We start from the raw sequence: 20,872 nt of genomic DNA on the forward strand, positions 1-20,872 counted from the left end.
ATCAATCGGCCCTTTCCAGAGCCAACAAATGTGTTTTAAAGAGTTAATTGTGTAATGTTCCCTAATGTCTTTATCACATACTTGCTTTAATTTCATAATTCATCTCATAGCATCATACAACAATTGATTTATTACGAATAATTGACAATACGGCAATTTGAGGATGTTTCCGAGGACGCTGCTGCTGTGCCGTTGAGATGCAATATATTTTCTATTGTTAAGGAATTATTCAAATATTACATAACGTAAAATTTTATTTTAAACATATATATTTTCTGAATTCACAAACCATTACATTCTGGATTATAACTAAAGGAAGGTTGCAATTATGACATTTGACTATAATACAAATGCAGCAAATTAAATGGCGTAGTTAACGTCATGCGGTCGTGTCTTGTACACAACCCCCACTGATTTTTATGGTAAGAATGGTAGAGAGCATATGGGAGATTGGATTTTCTAACATTTTTAAAATTTGAATCGCCCTAATGACCATGTGGCAAGCAAGAAGATACTCGATGCCCTAGGAAGTCGAGAAAATTTCCATTACGTCTATTCCATTTCTCGATCGATGGAATTCGATGATTTGGCTGAAAAGCTGCGTGTTTATTGCTAAGGCTTTTATGTCCTTTTAACTATTATTCTTTGCCAAAAATACATCTTAATTTATTGGAACGAGCACACAATTCTTTAAAAATTCTCGATGTATTTATGAAAACATCTATAAATAAATGAAACCCGAATTTAGTACTGTACCAATTATTTCTAACTAGAATCTGTTGGATTGAAATTATTGTTGGAAATCAATGGTATAGCACTCAACTCGGTTTTCATTTACGTAAGCAAGTAATTTATAAAAAAGCGTACTTAAAACGCAGATAGTGTCAGGTAACACATGTTCATTGATTTGTGCGAGCTCCTCAAAAGCATTTTGTGGAAACATTATTGGAATCTTTAGGAAGCTCTTTCGAACATCCTAGAACCTCCTGACAACTCCTAAGAACCGCTTAAGACCACTTGGAAATTTCTTTAAAACCTTGATAAGTCCTTTTGATTCCCTACAGATTTTCAAGGAACTAATTGGCATTTATGATATAGAAAGATAATCTAACAGACCCTCAGCTGGAGGGATCCACTATAGCAATTTGGACCCGAAAGAAATATGCCGATCGTTACAGTGATGTTCTGGTGCAATTTAACAAAATTTGCTTCAGTGCGCATCGTACCTTCGTGCTGTGCGTACACGAATTCTCTCTGCTCTTGGAAGTTTTCTTAAAAACTACCTAAAGCAATAAAACAGTACTTTTCAGTGCTACAAAAACAGTACTTTTCAGTGCTTAAATTAAAAACGGTACTTTTCAGTGCTACTAAAACAGTACTTTTCAGTACTATTTTTTCTACTATTGATCCCTTTACGATCCTTGTTTGGACCCGTGCCTTCGATTTTTCGTTGGACCCGTTGGCGAAAGCTAGCGGTGGTAATCCTTCTTGGACACCGTCTTGGGAAAAAACCATTCGAAGGTCACGTCTTCTTTCGTTTATTAATTAAACATGGTATCAACAACAAACAAAAGGAAGGGTGAATCTCTGAATTCACTACTTCCTTCCAAAAAAGTGGGTTTTAAAACTGTCACTACACGTGGCAAGAATGGAAGAAAGGACGTTTCCCCGGAATGCGAGCTTTCTTCCAAGGGTGAAATGAATAATTGTATCGAAATGAGCAATCAGTTCGATGCTCTAGACAAATTTTCCGAACACCAAATCGAAGCAGCCTCTAGCCCAGGCTCTTTGATTCAAGTGAGGAAGCAAAGAGTGCCGCCTATCGTGGTCAGTTGTTCCGAATTTGGGGGATTTAGGCAGGAGATCTTGAACTCCATTAGGGGAATCAAGGTTTCCTTCCAAATCGCAAAGAAAGGAGACTGTCGCGTTTTGCCGGAAACTTTTAAAGATCGTGAGCTTCTTCTCAAACATCTTGAAGAGAAGAAGCACAAATTTTTTACTTATGACGACAAAACTGAACGTTTGTTCAAAGTTGTCTTGAAAGGTCTCTCAAGTGACTTTAAATCACCTGAAGAGATCAAAAATGGAATAAATGATTTACTTGGATTTTCCCCAGTCCAAGTAATCATTATGAAAAAGAGAACCCAATCTGGCATTGTTCGGAAAGGGCTTTCTCAAGAATTTTATTTAGTTCACTTTAACAAAAAAGAACTAAATAATATTAAAGCTTTAGAAAAAGCAAAACTTTTGTTTGATGTCCGTGTGACATGGGAACATTTCCAGAAACCTGGAGGAAATTACCAGAACCCCACTCAGTGCCGTCGGTGCCAAAAGTGGGGTCATGGTACAAAAAATTGTCGCATGGATGCTAAATGCATGATTTGCGGAGGTTCTTCTCACGCCAAAGACGTCTGTCCAGTGAAGGAAGATACCACCAAATTCATATGTTGTAATTGCGGGGCTAACCATAAGTCCAATTTTTGGAATTGCCCTTCACGCAAAAGGGTCATTGAGGCTCGTGCCAGGCAGATGAAAGATAATATCCGTTACGATAACGGTCGTTTCCGGAATTTGCCTGGTAGAGTATCGAACAATGCTCATTTTTCAGTTAACGATCGCTTGATCATGAATCATACCCATCAGGAAGATCATAATCATGCTCATTCACAAACTAATTTTAATCCGTCGGGTAGCCGTTCGAATCTTTCTATTTCGAATGTATCTACCCACGGTAAATCCTTTGCCGATATCGTAGCAGGAAATTCGAACTCCTCCCTTGTTCGATCCATGGGTACCTATTCTACTTGTTTCAAATCAAATGGAAAAAACCCTACCGCCACAGGTAATTCCGCTTCTTCGTCTACCGGAAATTCCAATGGGAAATCACATGACATGTCTGCCTCTGATTTTAATTTTCTAACTGAACAATTGAATCTAATGATTGATGCAATGTTCAAAGCCACCACTATGACTGAAGCAGTCCAAGTAGGTGTAAAATTTACAAATCAAATTGTTATTGGATTACGTTTTTCTAATGGATCCAAATAATAATTTAAATATTTTAAATTGGAATGCTCGTTCTCTGAATGGTAAAGAGGACGAGCTGTTTAATTTTCTTACGGTTAATAACGTGCATATAGCAGTTATTACCGAAACGTATTTAAAACCTGGATCTAAACTCAAAAGAGATCCTAACTTTTTTGTTTATCGTAATGATCGACTTGATGGGGCATGTGGGGGAGTTGCAATCATCATTCATAGGCGTATAAAACATCAACTGTTTTCATCATTTGAAACTAAAGTTTTCGAAACTTTAGGTGTTTCTGTTGAAACACAGTTTGGTAAATATACTTTCATAGCTGCCTATTTGCCTTTTCAATGCTCTGGGCAGCAAGTTAATTTGCTCCAAACTGACTTGCGTAAATTGAATCGCAATAAGTCAATTTTTTTTGTCATTGGTGACTTTAATGCCAAACATCGGTCATGGAATAATTCTCAAAGTAATTCCAACGGCAGAATTTTATTTGATGAGTGCTCTTCAGGATATTTCTCAATTCAATACCCTGATAGCCCCACATGTTTTTCCTCTTCTAGAAATCCATCTACGATTGATTTGGTCTTAACCGACTCTAGTCATCTTTGTAGCCAACTGATTACTCATGCTGATTTTGATTCTGATCATGTCCCTGTTACATTTCAAATATCCCAAGAAGCGATTCTCAATCCTATCAGCTCCACTTTCAATTATTTACGAGCTGACTGGAATATATATAAAACGTATGTTGACTCCAATCTTGATGTTAACATTTCTTTAGAAACTAAACTTGATATTGAGAATGCTCTTGAAACTTTAACAAATTCCATTGTTGAAGCCCGGAGCATTGCAATTCCAAAATGTGAAGTAAAATTTGAATCCGTGATTATAGACGATGATCTTAAACTCTTGATCCGTCTTAAAAACGTGAGAAGAAGGCAATTTCAACGCACTCGCGATCCTGCTATGAAAATTATATGGCAGGATTTGCAGAAAGAAATCAAGAAACGTTTTGCTCAATTAAGAAACAAAAATTTTGAAAATAAAATTTCTCAATTGGACCCTGGCTCTAAGCCCTTTTGGAAATTATCGAAAATCTTGAAAAAACCTCAGAAGCCAATACCGGCATTGAAAGAGGAAAACAAATTATTACTAACTAATTGCGAAAAAGCTCAAAAACTTGCTATGCAGTTTGAAAGTGCGCACAATTTTAATTTAGGACTTACTAGTCCAATTGAAAATGAAGTTACTCAGGAGTTCGAAAATATTCTCAATCAAGAGAACGTTTTCGAAACTGCCTGGGAGACTAACTTGGAAGAAGTGAGAACTATTATTAAAAAATTCAAAAATATGAAAGCTCCTGGCGATGATGGAATTTTCTACATCCTCATCAAGAAACTTCCAGAAAGTAGCTTATCATTTTTAGTTGATATATTTAACAAATGTTTTAAATTAGCATATTTTCCTGACAAATGGAAAAATGCTAAGGTTGTTCCAATTTTAAAACCAGACAAAAATCCTGCAGAAGCTTCTAGCTATCGTCCAATCAGTTTGCTTTCCTCCATCAGTAAACTTTTTGAAAAGGTTATTTTGAACAGAATGATGGCCCACATCAACGAAAATTCAATTTTTGCCAATGAACAGTTCGGATTCCGCCATGGACATTCGACCACTCATCAACTTTTACGTGTAACAAATTTGATCCGTTCCAACAAATCTGAAGGCTATTCTACTGGTCTTGCTCTTCTAGACATAGAAAAAGCATTCGACAGTGTTTGGCATGAAGGTTTGATTGTAAAATTAAAAAACTTTAATTTTCCAACATACATTGTTAGAATAATTCAAAGTTATCTGTCAAATCGTACACTTCAGGTTAATTATCAGAACTCCAGATCTGAAAGACTTCCTGTAAGAGCTGATGTTCCTCAAGGCAGCATTTTGGGACCAATATTATACAATATTTTCACATCTGACTTACCTGAGTTACCTCAGGGATGTCAAAAATCTTTGTTTGCGGATGACACAGGCCTCTCCGCCAAAGGAAGAAGCCTGCGTGTCATCTGTAGTCGATTGCAAAAAAGTTTGGATATTTTTTCTTCATACTTGCAAAAATGGAAGATTTCTCCTAATGCGTCCAAAACTCAAATAATAATATTCCCACATAAACCAAAAGCTCTTTATTTGAAACCTTCAAGTAGACATGTTGTCACGATGAGAGGGGTTCCAATAAATTGGTCAGATGAAGTTAAGTATCTAGGGCTCATGCTAGATAAGAATTTAACTTTCAAAAATCACATTGAGGGCATTCAAGCCAAATGTAATAAATATGTAAAATGTCTCTATCCCCTTATTAATAGAAAATCAAAACTTTGTCTTAAGAACAAGCTGTTGATATTCAAACAAATTTTCAGGCCAGCCATGTTGTATGCTGTACCAATATGGACTAGCTGTTGTAATACCAGGAAGAAAGCTCTGCAGAGAATTCAAAATAAAATTTTGAAAATGATTCTGAGACTTCCTCCCTGGTATAGTACCAATGAGTTACATAGAATATCCAATGTTGAAACATTGGAACAAATGTCAAATACAATCATTAATAATTTCAGGCAAACAATCTTCTATTGCCACGATTAATGCGTTATATGTTTAGGTTAAGTTAGGTTAAGTATATTAAAAACGTTTTTTTTTCTCTTATAAGCAGGTGAAATCAACTCACCTGTAAAAAAACTGAACTGCTACGGCAAATGAAATGTAATATGTTGTTAACAAAATGTTAATTAAATCTTAAATTTGTTTTACCGAATTAGGATGATAGTGTTGTCAAATAACACAGAACACCTAGATATAAGAAATGAAGGTAATGTTTGAAATGATACTAATAAAGAAATTAAAAAAAAAAAAAAAAAAAAAAAAAAAAAAAAAAAAAAAAAAAAAAAAAAAAAAAAAAAAAAAAAAAAAAAAAAAAAAATTTGCTTACAATTACGCTGGCAACCGTTCCAAGGTGCCTACCTAAACTACAAATCATCGAAACGGATCTCATATATTGCTATAGCTGGCAGTATCCACCATGAATATCAACAGAGTTGCATTCAGCGGGGCATCATCGAGCGATGGTGATGAGGGTCTGCATCATGAAATTACGTTGGATGTAATATTGAAATGAATCGCATTCATTCATTATTTGTTTGAGCTTTCTCGCACCCAAAGGGCACACTCTCGCATTTCCCTGCGATGCAAAACATAACAGCAGCAGCATCATCCCCAAACCGAGATGAGTTTTGTAATTAAAAGCGATGTGATTAATGAATCTTGGCGTCCGTCCGCGAGCAAGTCAACGCAATGAGGTTGAACACATTTTTCTTTTGACTTTTGCCTGACGTTAATGTGCAAAGTTTCCGAATTCAAGGGAAGGATGAACAATGGTAGCCTATTTGAAGCACCAATAAAAATTGATAATGCATAAGATAATTGAAAACTGAGCAGTTCTTCACTATTAAAATTTGCACAAAATTCCATAAATCAATGAATTTGTTCCATAAATAATTACATTAGTACGAGTAAAAGAAAAACTTATTTTATATCGTTGAGCAGTGCTTAAAATTCTATGGAGCATATTCATCTTCTAATAGTCTCAAAAAACATTTGCCATGAACAACAATCGTCGGTTTGTAAATTTTTGACAGAATTTGCATTTCGCTGCGTTCGTTTGGCGTTCGGTCGTTAATGAGCAGATCTTTATGTGGTACAAATTTACCTGTCCCAGAAATTAATGGCCATCGCGATGGATCGCTATCAGAGGGAAGCGTTTAGCCGCTCCGACCAGCTTTTGTCACAATTTGTGTCGAAAAGAGTTCACCACATTAATAAATTTCTAAGCAACCAACACAACATGGCGGGACCCGATCTTCATTCTCGCTATAGAGGCCTTCCCGGAGATCTTTATCAGTTGATATAATTTTCCTCCATTTTCTCTATTTCTCCCCAAGTCCGGCAGAACTGCGAAGCCAAAGTGTGGCGCAAACCGCGATCGTTGCTTTGGTTGGCTGCCAGGGAAACAAAAACTGTTGCTGTATGGCTGACAAATGAAATTTATCATCACGCTTGATAAAGCGCAAACGAGATGGCGAAAACATAGGAAATAATAATCAAGCTGCTAAAGACAAAAAAACGTTGAGAACAGGGTTCGTTTCATTACTTAATGAGAACGAGCAAATCGTCACAGGGGCGTGAGCACGATTTTTTGTAGGGGGATATCCAATGTTCAGCTAATTCAAATCAAGACCTAGGCTAATGTCAATTTCATCCACAGCGCTTTTTGGGTACAACGCCACTTCTAAGTGCACTTCTAATTTAATCTCATCTGCGATGCCCAAATATTTTTATGTGAGCTTGAAAATGAAACTAAGATTAATCCTGGAGGTATTTATTGGGCATGACTGACTGACATAAAATTCGCTAAATCCTCACAACTCAATCAGCAGAACGTTTTGCAAAATTTTTGATTGATATTTGTAAGAGAAATTCTCGGAAGATTCTTCAGCTATATTTGACAACGTTTTCAGAGAGTATCTGGCAAAGGTTTTATCGATTTCTTTCCACTGCCAATTGTTGGCGCCATGTGCCCCATTTTATTGTCTCTATATTATTCAAAGCTGCTTAAAACGGTGTGGCTTGTTAAGTATATGACAACATTTTGGAAAAATTTCTTTGGAGAGATTTTTTCACATGCTGAAAATACTTCGAAATCTTATGAAAATATTTTGTGATTTAAGGCTGGCTCCAGACGGTGAGCGAATCAATCTGTTAGGGCATTTCGGGTTGGGAGAGAAACAAGTGGCTTATGCATCACCTTCTAAGAGGACCACTTGTCAATTTAATTGCCCAGCAAACTCAACAACAACCTCAGGGTGCGTTCAGTTTTCTAATAAACAACCGAACGATCTAGCAAATGCTCCACGTAGTTTTTTTTGTTCCACGTATGTATTTGAAGTACCTAAAACTCTACCCTCTGACCGGTTCAAAACATACTCTACTACGCGACTTTTTACCGATAACGAATGCACGTGGTCGACGGGTATCATCACCGGCCACAATTCTCTTTCTCGTTTCAGGACAAAAATGGAGGACTGCGAATCCCAACCAGTCCGACTTGGAGTAACAAAAAGCAATAACTAATACAGACAACGAAACGTGAAAAATAACCTAAAACTAGTGCATTCAAATACGGAACATCAACTCATCGAATAATTTACAAACATTTACAGATATGCAAATTTACTTACAAGATTTATTTATAATATTCATTTCGACTCGGTTACCCACTTTCTACATAACTTTCTCTTGAACTTTCCTTTCCCTTATACTCTCTCTTAACTGTGCGGATTCTTCTAGCTATCTAATTTACAATTTCCAAACAACGCTCCGGAGCTTTCAAACGCTTTCCAAGCTTACTAACGCTTCGACATCAATAGACACGCAGAGACGAAAATAGATTTGATACTTAGTAGGCTTCTGATTTACCGGCGGCTTCCTTCTTCGCGTCGTCTCTACGACGCTTGTCCACGGATGAACAAAGGCGCACAGAATCAATGGGCCGAGGCACGAGTTCACTAATTTGACGTTTGAGCGGTGCCGAATTCACTGGTTTCCATGGTAACATAAATAACACGGCACCGCTAAAACGTCAAATAGTGAACCCATGCATAGGTCCATAGCGCGCTGGAACCGATTTCGTCCTCGACACGGTGAGTTTTCCTTGCGGCGGGAAAATCGCTCTCCCGGAGTGCGATGATGACGGTAGTAGTGTTTGATCTTTCGACCTTGACGCTGGCTCCTACGGAGTCGAGCGATGAGGGCAGGATCAAACAAGTCGTGCGTCGTAGTGAAAAATTGCCACGATCGCTAAGTAGTGTTCGAACTATGGACCTATGCACGGGTTCACTATTTGACGTTTTAGCGGTGCCATGTTATTTATGTGTCCATGGAAACGAGTGAATTTGGCACCGCTCAAACGTCAAATTCGTGAACTCGTGCATTGGTCCATTGATCGCGTCGCTTGCTCTTGCATGGGCGAGCGATGAACACTTGTTCGGCGTACAATGCGATTATGTAGCTCGGGTTCATTCTTTTCCTTAACGTCTTATGCTTTAAATCTAACGACAAGTGGTCTCGATGGGAGAGCATACTCAAGCTTCGTTAGATGAGTTATGTGCACGCCAAGTGATTGAACGATAACTTGTACGAGTGAAGTTTTATGCAGAGTTTATTTGCGAGTGATTCGGGTTCACTATGAACCAATGCTCGTGTTCACTAATTTGACGAATTTGGCGGTGCCAAATTCACTAGTTTCCATGACCACATAAATTTGTGTTTGTATTTGTATTTGTATTTGTGTTTAAAATGGACCTGTGCATGAGTTCACTAATTTGACGTTTGAGCGGTGCCGTATTCACTCGTTGCCATGGTCCCGTAAATAACACAGCACCGCTCAAACGTCAAATAGTGAACCCGTGCATTGGTCCATAATCCATCTGACAAATTAGACTTAATGAATAAAAACTGAACTACAGATCGTATTCTATTAGCAAAATGCCTCGTCGGTTCATCTCACAAGAAAAACTCTTCGACAGCTGAGAATGCTCGGATGCACGCTGAGATGGGTTCGTTGTATCCAAATACGGTGCGAGTGAAACTTGATTGGAGCAGTGTTGCACTCCGGAGAACTCGGTTAGGAACACGAAATTCTAGCAAACTAAGCAGTTCTGGAGCATCGACTTCACCATTTAGCAACTTCGCTATAAGCAACGATTGCTGTACCTTTCTCCGTCGATCCAATGTTTCTAGTCCCAGGAGTCGGCATCTATCCGGATACGGTCCCTCCATGGTAAGTTTCTTAGTGCCAAACGAATGAACCTCTTTTGAATCCCTTCAATTCTTAGACACCACGTTAGTTGGTGCGGATACCAAACGACGGATGCATTTTCCAAGATAGGGCGTACCAGGGAACAATACAATGATTTCTTACAGTGCGGGTCTGAAAAATCCTTGGCAACCTTGGAAATAAAGCCCACCTAACACGTTGCTTTTGAGATGATTGCAGAACGATGCAGCTCGAACGACAAATAACACGCACCGCTAAAACGTCAAATAATGAACTTCCCCCTCAACCTGTGGTGCACTATGGTCTACCCCTGGGAGGGAGGCACAGATACTACACACGAAATATTGAACATCACTTTTCCAAATTGCAAGATAACTCCCGCTCCCCAACGACAATCAAGGCAGGCTTCGGAAAAATCGCTAGTTTTCTTTTGTTGTGTACCTTCGATCTTTCTGGACAATCTTGAAAAAAAGGCCATTATGTGTATTTAAATTAAATTTTGATTTTAAAAGAGTAAAAAGATGCGTGTTTCAATACTTTATATTCGATCAAATTAAAAGGTGCTATCATGGCATTCCCAACTAACAATTCAGAGCCATAAACAAGCATGCATGTTTAATTATTGTTCAATAATGGTAATGATAGCTGAATAAAAAATTTGCTCTATAAAAAAGCTGAGAAGGTGCTTTTTAACACAAACTTAGGTCAATGTTCAACGTTATGCATTAGAATGAACAAAAGTTGAATCGCCACTTATCAAACGTTTCCAAAGATTCTCATTCGACTAGTCAAGATTGTTTTACTAATGAGCTCAACAAGGCATGTTTCCCCCAATTAAAAAGCCAATATTCCACTTAACCAATGCATATGTATAAAAGGATATTCAGCAGACGAACTAACGTTTTACTTGCGTCGCACTTCAGCTATTTCCACATGTTTAACATAAGCATGAATAAAAGCTGAATAAGTATCTTATAAAATCATAATTCAGCTTCAGTATATTATAAGAACAGCTGATTCGATAGAGGCCAAAATGACGATTAACAAACACATTGTTCAGCAATAAATAAACCTTGTAAAAACAATCACACTATAGCTAAATTTCATAAAATGGACAAAATATCCGAAATTCGTATTGAGTTCCGAACGCATTTCAAAGCTTATAACTTATGCTTTCTCAAAACTTTTTAAATAGCTGTTCAGAAAATAAACATGGTCGGCCTCCAGAAATGTAGGATTATTTTGAAAAACAAAAATAAACATTTGAGCTAAGTATTCATAGTAGAAGCGAAGTACTGACAAACAAAGCGTGATATTGACTTGATTGACATAAAAGATCTGAAGACACCATCAAAATTTCGTTTGTTCTTTGTATGTACAGTCATCTCTCCCTTACTCGATATTGAAGGGACCATCGAGTTAGGGAAGTATCGAGTTACAGAACACACAAGCAGTGCAACTGCATTTCTAGAAGGGGCATCTAATTCTTCCGAAAGAGGTGCACTTTGCGAAAAAGGACCACTTGATTATTGAGCTAAAATAGAATTCAGGTTAACTTCTGCGTTCATGAGCCCTCTCATGGCGTAGTGGTAACGCGCCCCAACTAGAGATCGGGGAGTCGTGAGTTCGATTCTCACTGAGAAGACGTGTAACTTTTTCGCAAATCTTCACATCGATTTGTCCATCTAATTCAATTGCAAATTATATATAATGTTTAGCTTTTCGGTAGTTGTTAAACTTCCACTCAGCTGGTTAGCTGTAAACCACGATTCATAATTAAAAACAAGTATTTATCGAGCAACGGACTCATGTTCCGTAACCGGTCGTTTGAGAACGTCGCGACCCATTGGAAGCCCACACAATAGAAACCTCAGCCAGCGCAGTTGCTGGCTAGTGTAGTGTGCTATTCCTATACCTAAAAAACAATGCGCTCTCGGGCTAGGCATTGGATATATATATAGAAAGCGTTGTGTTTGGATGGGCATCTTATTCTTCCGAAAGAGGTGCACTTTGCGAAAAAGGACCACGTGATTATTGAGCTGAAATCGAATTCAGGTTAACTTCTGCGTTCATGAGCCCTCTCATGGCGTAGTTGTAACGCGCCCCAACTAGAGATCGGGGAGTCGTGAGTTCGATTCTCACTGAGAAGACGTGTAACTTTTTCGCAAATCTTCACATAAATTTGTCCATCTAATCCAATTGCAAATTATATGTAATGTTTAGCTTTTCGGTAGTTGTTAAATTTCCACTCGGCTGGTTAGCCGTAAACCACGATTCATAATTAAAAAAATCAGTGGGGGTTGTGTACAAGACACGACCGCATGACGTTAACTACGCCAAGTGATTTTCTGCATTTGAATTTAAGTCGATTGTCATAGTTGCAGCCTTCCTTTAGTTCAAACTAAATATCGTAACGGTCGCAACATTATAGATTTTCAATAGACACCCAGTATATTGCCGTAAGACGTAGTTAACGTCAAAATTTAAAAACTTTCATTACGTGGGGAAAGAAGGGGAACCAAAGCTGGCACATTTTGCGTTACGTAATATTTGAATCATTCTTTAACAAAAGAAAATATATTGCATCCCAACGGCACAGCAACAGCGTCCTCGGAAACATCCTCAAATTGCCGTATTGTCAATTATTCGTAATAAATCAATTATTGTATGCTGCTATGAGATGAATTAAGAAATTATAGCAAGTATGTGGTAAACACATTAGGGAATATTACACAATTATTTCTTTAAAACACATTTGTTGGCTCCGGAAAGGGCCGATTGAATTGTTGAATTTGCGTAACACGGACACATTTTGGCGGCTTTGGTCGATTTTCTTCAGCCATCTCGAACAAATTAAAGAATATTACACAATCAACTCTTTAAAACACATTTGTTGGCTCTGGAAAGGGCCGATTGAAATGTTTAATTTGCGTAACACGGACACATTTTGACGGCGCACTGGTAGCAATCCTCCTCGCCCGATGAGGTTTGCGGTGGCGATGACGATGTGCGCTTCAACAAGCGGCTTCAGTCGTGGCGGCGTGTTGTTGTTCCATTCGCGTTCCATTGAAAACTGAGCTGAGAATGCGAAAGGCACTCGAGACTTGCTCGCTGACCATGTTCACAGTCTGACGGCAAAAAGAAGAATGAGCGAAGAAGCAGGAATCGGTCTGGTTTTATAGTGCGAAGCGGAACGCAAAAGAAGCGTGGAAAACTGCTTGCACGTGATTGGTTGCGTAAGAAAGGGGTCGACATTTTCCAAATTTTCAATAGTTTATTGTTGATATTCAATAGTTTTCTCCATTCGAGAAAATTGCTGTATACATTTCCGACCGATTGGTGGGAAAATTTTTAAAATCTATAGATAAATGACTGAGTTATTAGCTTCTTCGCTCATTCTTCTTTTTGCCGTCAGACTGTGAACATGGTCAGCGAGCAAGTCTCGAGTGCCTTTCGCATTCTCAGCTCAGTTTTCAATGGAACGCGAATGGAACAACAACACGCCGCCACGACTGAAGCCGCTTGTTGAAGCGCACATCGTCATCGCCACCGCAAAGCTCATCGGGCGAGGAGGATTTGTACCAGTGCGCCGTCAAAATGTGTCAGTGTTACGCAAATTCAACATTTCAATCGGCCCTTTCCAGAGCCAACAAATGTGTTTTAAAGAGTTGATTGTGTAATATTCCTTAATTTGTTCGAGATGGCTGAAGAAAATCGACCAAAGCCGCTTGTTGAAGCGCACATCGTCATCAGCACCGAAAATCTCACCGGGCGAGGAGGATTGCTACCAGTGCGCCGTCAAAGTGTGTCCGTGTTACGCAAATTCAACAATTCAATCGGCACTTTTCAGAGCCAACAAATGTGTTTTAAAGAGTTGATTGTGTAATATTCTTTAATTTGTTCGAGATGGCTGAAGAAAATCGGCCAAAGCCGCCAAAATGTGTCCGTGTTACGCAAATTCAACAATTCAATCGGCCCTTTCCGGAGCCAACAAATGTGTTTTAAAGAGTTAATTGTGTAATATTCCCTAATGTGTTTACCACATACTTGCTATAATTTCTTAATTCATCTCATAGCAGCATACAATAATTGATTTATTACGAATAATTGACAATACGGCAATTTGAGGATGTTTCCGAAGACGCTGCTGCAGTGCCGTCGGGATGCAATAACAGCATAATGCTAATCTTGTAATTCCCTTACCCAGACATCAGTTTCATATAGCCTATTTCCCAGATAAGAAAACGAAGAATTTGAAAGGAGGAGCATCACCTGCTATTCTAAGGGTATAAAGCATCCCTTCTTCGTTGAATTCGGTTTCATTCTGTTTTCGCTTTCGAGCTGGTAAGAGCTCCTGCAAACCTGCTCAGCTCCTCGCTACCAGAGGCAAGCTGTGTGTACGAGATGGCTGAAGAAAATCGACCGAAGCCGCTTGTTGAAGCGCACATCGTCATCAGCACCGAAAATCTCACCGGACGAGGAGGATTGCTACCAGTGCGCCGTCAAAATGTGTCCGTGTTACGCAAATTCAACAATTCAATCGGCACTTTTCAGAGCCAACAAATGTGTTTTAAAGAGTTGATTGTGTAATATTCCTTAATTTGTTCGAGATGGCTGGAGAAAATCGACCAAAGCCGCTTGTTGAAGCGCACATCGTCATCAGCACCGAAAATCTCACCGGGCGAGGAGGATTGCAACCAGTGCGCCGTCAAAGTGTGTCCGTGTTACGCAAATTCAACAATTCAATCGGCACTTTTCAGAGCCAACAAATGTGTTTTAAAGAGTTGATTGTGTAATATTCTTTAATTTGTTCGAGATGGCTGAAGAAAATCGACCAAAGCCGCCAAAATGTGTCCGTGTTACGCAAATTCAACAATTCAATCGGCCCTTTCCGGAGCCAACAAATGTGTTTTAAAGAGTTAATTGTGTAATATTCCCTAATGTGTTTACCACATACTTGCTATAATTTCTTAATTCATCTCATAGCAGCATACAATAATTGATTTATTACGAATAATTGACAATACGGCAATTTGAGGATGTTTCCGAAGACGCTGCTGCAGTGCCGTCGGGATGCAATAACAGCATAATGCTAATCTTGTAATTCCCTTACCCAGACATCAGTTTCATATAGCCTATTTCCCAGATAAGAAAACGAAGAATTTGAAAGGAGGAGCATCACCTGCTATTCTAAGGGTATAAAGCATCCCTTCTTCGTTGAATTCGGTTTCATTCTGTTTTCGCTTTCGAGCTGGTAAGAGCTCCTGCAAACCTGCTCAGCTCCTCGCTACCAGAGGCAAGCTGTGTGTACGAGATGGCTGAAGAAAATCGACCGAAGCCGCTTGTTGAAGCGCACATCGTCATCAGCACCGAAAATCTCACCGGGCGAGGAGGATTGCAACCAGTGCGCCGTCAAAGTGTGTCCGTGTTACGCAAATTCAACAATTCAATCGGCCCTTTTTCAGAGCCAACAAATGTGTTTTAAAGAGTTGATTGTGTAATATTCCTTAATTTGTTCGAGATGGCTGGAGAAAATCGACCAAAGCCGCTTGTTGAAGCGCACATCGTCATCAGCACCAAAAATCTCACCGGACGAGGAGGATTGCTACCAGTGCGCCGTCAAAATGTGTCCGTGTTACGCAAATTCAACAATTCAATCGGCACTTTTCAGAGCCAACAAATGTGTTTTAAAGAGTTGATTGTGTAATATTCCTTAATTTGTTCGAGATGGCTGGAGAAAATCGACCAAAGCCGCTTGTTGAAGCGCACATCGTCATCAGCACCGAAAATCTCACCGGGCGAGGAGGATTGCAACCAGTGCGCCGTCAAAGTGTGTCCGTGTTACGCAAATTCAACAATTCAATCGGCACTTTTCAGAGCCAACAAATGTGTTTTAAAGAGTTGATTGTGTAATATTCTTTAATTTGTTCGAGATGGCTGAAGAAAATCGACCAAAGCCGCCAAAATGTGTCCGTGTTACGCAAATTCAACAATTCAATCGGCCCTTTCCGGAGCCAACAAATGTGTTTTAAAGAAATAATTGTGTAATATTCCCTAATGTGTTTACCACATACTTGCTATAATTTCTTAATTCATCTCATAGCAGCATACAATAATTGATTTATTACGAATAATTGACAATACGGCAATTTGAGGATGTTTCCGAGGACGCTGTTGCTGTGCCGTTGGGATGCAATATATTTTCTTTTGTTAAAGAATGATTCAAATATTACGTAACGCAAAATGTGCCAGCTTTGGTTCCCCTTCTTTCCCCACGTAATGAAAGTTTTTAAATTTTGACGTTAACTACGTCTTACGGCAATATACTGGGTGTCTATTGAAAATCTATAATGTTGCGACCGTTACGATATTTAGTTTGAACTAAAGGAAGGCTGCAACTATGACAATCGACTTAAATTCAAATGCAGAAAATCACTTGGCGTAGTTAACGTCATGCGGTCGTGTCTTGTACACAACCCCCACTGATTTTTTTCGTTCATCAATCCAGTTGTAATGAAAATTGTTTACCAACTCCTTACGAGCAAAATAACAAAATGAGGTCAAATGGAGTTCTACCGGAACAGATAAAGCAACTGCAGGACTTAGGCTGGGATGGCACAACCTGGTCGGCGAGGTAGTTGGCATAAGTACACTGCTCAAACTGCACTTCAAACTGCGTGGAATGTGGTGCTGATGGGTTAAGGTAAATTCACCGTATAGAGTGTAGTACCGGGAAATGTTTACCTTTTTACATATTTTCTCATTTTCATCGCAGAACGACCAGTAAGTTTAAATCGACGTATTTCAAGCGGAAAAAGCATAAGGTTTCTGAGAGTTTGAATGAGAGGTTGAGATAGTCCTGGATAAACGACTATTGAATTTTATTGATTTTTTTTGTTATTGAATATACTTATCCAGCAATATTCCGCCAAGCCACTTGGTTCATTTCCTTCCATGAAGGTGCAAACGACTGTAAACAATTGACCCAAAGCTGGGCTCAGTCGTGAAGGATTTTCATTCGTTATTCTTCTTCTTCTTCATGGCATTACGTCCTTACTGGGACAGAACCTGCTTCTCAGCTTAGTGTTGTTATGAGCACTTCCACAGTTATTAACTGAGAGTTTTCTTTGCCTAAGTTGCCATTTTTCGCATTCGTATATCGTGTTCAGGTACGATGATACTCTATGCCCAGGAAAGTCAAGGAAATTTCCATTACGATAAGATCCTGGACAGACCGGGAATCGAACCCAGACTCCTTCAGCATGGCTTTGCTTTGTAGCCGCGGATTCTAATCACTCGGCTAAGGATTCTATTGCTTAAAAGTTTCGGAATGACAAAACTAGATTCCGAGTACAAGAAAAACATTAAAAAAAAAAGACAATTTACACCGTCTTCAGCCAAAGGCTGCACAGACTGAACAATCACTAACATTAGGCAATGGACAACAATGAACACCCAGTAGCTCAGTAATGAATTTTTCGTTTGACGAAAAGTTTCCACCGACTGGAGCAGGAATCGAACCCACGCTTCGTGGCGCAATACGCTTGTACGACTGACGCCGCTAACCGCAGTTTAATTATAACTTGTTCCATAAAGTATTCTAATCATCGCGTTTCAACTTTTGCATCATCTTAGCAAGGTGATATTTTCTTTCCATTCTACTTTACTGATTGTGCGAAGTACTTATCTCTCTCAGCTCTTGGACGCGACTAGTAAATCTAACTAACGGAAGGATCACCCAACGGATGAAACCCTTTGAAATATAAACATCGTTCCCGGGGACAAAAAGTTCTTTTTGTTATCACTTTTCGGGTTGGCGATAATGGCACACCGCTCTAAAGTGATGAACAACTTAAAACAAACCAAGTTCAGTTGCCACCCCGCCACCCAGTGCACCACTTGTCATCATCATCTAGGTAAAGCACCATCGTCACAGGTAACCAAAGGATGGTGGGCGTTCTCCATTAGACGCTTATGTTTTTGTTCCGCCTCGGGGAGTTTTCTCCTGGCCAGCAAACACCGTTTGGTCCACGCTGGCAATGGCGCTACTAGATACACGGTGTGTCTAAAACCGTTAGTAATAAAACAAAACAATACCATCAACTCTGAAACCACCATATTGGGATGAAATGAGAAATAGAATGCTAGCATCATCTCAGTAAAAATTTAAATCATTCATTGAGAGAAATTTAAATTACAGTTATTTGTATATTTAGCATCATTTTTAAGGCATATTAATATGATTTATTTCAGGGCTTATTCAAACGCATGCGTTATATCAAAGGATTTTATCAACAAACAATTGAGTTTGGTAAAACAAAAAAAATGTCTTATATTCTTAGCTCCCATACAGTTTGCATGAAATAAAACAGTTCTGAAAAACGTCAAAGTTGATTATTTCAAAACAAGGTTTGTGTGATTTACATCCCTTCACCCCTCAAAAGCCTAAAAAACATACAAGAAAGATGCTTAGGTATCACGGTTTTTTTTTTTCAGATAAGTGAATATCCTTTGAAAATAGTTTCAAATCTTTCAATCACTATGGCTTTCATTTCCGTTCATAAAACATTTTAAAATTCGCTGAGAGGTACTACGATACCGTCGAGCAGGTGATATTTTACCGAGTGGATGATTTTGACCGCACTTTTCGATGTATCTCATGGCTAGTATGAACGTCAGAAAGCTATTTTATGACCACCAAACGACTATTTACAACATACCCTTATGGCCCAATATCACCCCACTTGACGGTACCATATTTTTCGAATGGTGAATGCAGAATTGGTGGTTATTTTGACGTTAACTACGTCTTACGGCAATATACTGGGTGTCAATTGAAAATCTAAAATTTTGCGACCGTCACGAAATTATGAAAGATTTTGAACGCTAATAACTCAGTCATTTATCGATAGAATTTAAAAATTTTCCCACCAATCGGTTGGAAATGTATACAGCAATTTCCTCGAATGGAGAAAACTATTGAATATCGACAATAAACTATTGAAAATTTGGAAAATGTCGACCCCTTTCTTACGCAACCAATCACGTGCAAGCAGTTTTCCACGCTTCTTTTGCGTTCCGCTTCGCACTATAAAAGCAGACCGATTCCTGCTTCTTCGCTCATTCTTCTTTTTGCCGTCAGACTGTGAACATGGTCAGCGAGCAAGTCTCGAGTGCCTTTCGCATTCTCAGCTCAGTTTTCAATGGAACGCGAATGGAACAACAACACGCCGCCACGACTGAAGCCGCTTGTTGAAGCGCACATCGTCATCGCCACCGCAAACCTCATCGGGCGAGGAGGATTGCTACCAGTGCGCCGTCAAAATGTGTCCGTGTTACGCAAATTAAACATTTCAATCGGCCCTTTCCAGAGCCAACAAATGTGTTTTAAAGAGTTGATTGTGTAATATTCCTTAATTTGTTCGAGATGGCTGAAGAAAATCGACCAAAGCCGCTTGTTGAAGCGCACATCGTCATCAGCACCGAAAATCTCACCGAGCGAGGAGGATTGCAACCAGTGCGCCGTCAAAATGTGTCCGTGTTACGCAAATTCAACAATTCAATCGGCACTTTTCAGAGCCAACAAATGTGTTTTAAAGAGTTGATTGTGTAATATTCTTTAATTTGTTCGAGATGGCTGAAGAAAATCAACCAAAGCCGCCAAAATGTGTCCGTGTTACGCAAATTCAACAATTCAATCGGCTCTTTCCGGAGCCAACAAATGTGTTTTAAAGAGTTAATTGTGTAATATTCCCTAATGTGTTTACCACATACTTGCTATAATTTCTTAATTCATCTCATAGCAGCATACAATAATTGATTTATTACGAATAATTGACAATACGGCAATTTGAGGTTGTTTCCGAAGACGCTGCTGCTGTGCCGTCGGGATGCAATAACAGCATAATGCTAATCTTGTAATTCCCTTACCCAGACATCAGTTTCATATAGCCTATTTCCCAGATAAGAAAACGAAGAATTTGAAAGGAGGAGCATCACCTGCTATTCTAAGGGTATAAAGCATCCCTTCTTCGTTGAATTCGGTTTCATTCTGTTTTCGCTTTCGAGCTGGTAAGAGCTCCTGCAAACCTGCTCAGCTCCTCGCTACCAGAGGCAAGCTGTTTGTACGAGATGGCTGAAGAAAATCGACCAAAGCCGCTTGTTGAAGCGCACATCGCCATCCGCACCGCAAATCTCATCGGGCGAGTAGGATTGCTACCAGTGTTCCGTCAAAGTGTGTCCGTGTTACGCAAATTCAACAATTCAATCGGCCCTTTTCAGAGCCAACAAATGTGTTTTAAAGAGTTGATTGAGTAATATTCCTTAATTTGTTCGAGATGGCTGAAGAAAATCGACTAAAGCCGCCGAAATGTGTCCGTGTTACGCAAATTCAACAATTCAATCGGCCCTTTCCAGAGCCAACAAATGTGTTTTAAAGAGTTAATTGTGTAATATTCCCTAATGTGTTTACCACATACTTGCTATAATTTCTTAATTCATCTCATAGCAGCATACAATAATTGATTTATTACGAATAATTGACAATACGGCAATTTGAGGATGTTTCCGAAGACGCTGCTGCAGTGCCGTCGGGATGCAATAACAGCATAATGCTAATCTTGTAATTCCCTTACCCAGACATCAGTTTCATATAGCCTATTTCCCAGATAAGAAAACGAAGAATTTGAAAGGAGGAGCATCACCTGCTATTCTAAGGGTATAAAGCATCCCTTCTTCGTTGAATTCGGTTTCATTCTGTTTTCGCTTTCGAGCTGGTAAGAGCTCCTGCAAACCTGCTCAGCTCCTCGCTACCAGAGGCAAGCTGTTTGTACGAGATGGCTGAAGAAAATCGACCAAAGCCGCTTGTTGAAGCGCACATCGCCATCCGCACCGCAAATCTCATCGGGCGAGGAGGATTGCTACCAGTGCGCCGTCAAAGTGTGTCCGTGTTACGCAAA

This window comes from Aedes aegypti, chromosome 3, assembly GCF_002204515.2.
Source record: "Aedes aegypti strain LVP_AGWG chromosome 3, AaegL5.0 Primary Assembly, whole genome shotgun sequence".
Taxonomy (NCBI): Eukaryota; Metazoa; Arthropoda; class Insecta; order Diptera; family Culicidae; genus Aedes; species Aedes aegypti.